The sequence below is a fragment of the Myotis davidii genome, unplaced genomic scaffold (assembly GCF_000327345.1).
Source record: "Myotis davidii unplaced genomic scaffold, ASM32734v1 scaffold651, whole genome shotgun sequence".
NCBI classification, from domain to species: domain Eukaryota; kingdom Metazoa; phylum Chordata; class Mammalia; order Chiroptera; family Vespertilionidae; genus Myotis; species Myotis davidii.
In genome coordinates this window covers 1,239,289-1,240,071 of record NW_006283994.1, presented here as the reverse complement: position 1 = coordinate 1,240,071, position 783 = coordinate 1,239,289, and the positions used below count along the sequence as shown (strand labels likewise).

General features: G+C 47.4%; 1 protein-coding gene across 1 annotated transcript in view; it reads left to right on the top strand.

Annotated features, from left to right (window-relative positions):
- The window catches only part of NUP214 (nucleoporin 214kDa), a 68,540-nt gene that overhangs the window by 42,450 nt on the left and 25,307 nt on the right, over positions 1-783 (top strand). The window lies entirely within an intron of this gene.

Genomic DNA, 783 nt, shown 5'->3' with positions numbered 1-783 from the left:
CTCTATCCACTGAGCCAAACCGGCTTCGGCGGCTGCACCTTTTTACATTCCCAACAACAATGGGCGAGGGTTCCAATTTCCCCACATCCTCACCAGCATTTGTCATTGTCCATCTTTTTTATGATAGCCATTCTAGTGCATATTAAATGTTATCATTGTGGGGCTTTTATTATTATTTATTTTAATCTTCACTGGAGGGTTAAATGTTTTTATTGATTTTAGAGAGAGGAAGGGAGAGAAAGAAACATTGGTCGATGCCTCCCTCATGGGAATTGAACCCACAACCTTTTGGTGTAACAGACGCTGCTCCAACAAACCGAGTGACCTGGCCAGGGCTCATTGTGGTTTTGATATTCATTTCCTTAATGACTATAGTCATTAGTCATAGGTTGGACATCTATTTGTATGCTCATTGGTCATTTGTATCTTCTTTGGAGAAATGTCTATTTAGATCCTATGCACTTTTTTTAATTTTTTTATCTTTAATTTCTTTATTGGTTGAGGTATTACAAATGTGTCCTCGTCCCCCCATTACCCCCCCAATCCCGCTTGGCTTACATGCGTGCAGACAAGTCCTCTGGTTGGTCTCTTCCAGTGTATTCCAGCAGTCCCTTCCCCTCCTGCCGCTGGACTTCCTGTGGGACCTGGCCGCGCTCCGGGAGGGGAAACGCACAGGGGGGGTAGGGACACACCTCTCCCTGGTCCCCTGGGCTGTGTCCATCCCGGGCCTTGTCTGCTCCGAGCTGCGGAGCTGCGGCAGCTACGGCTCAGGGCTTTCCTCCC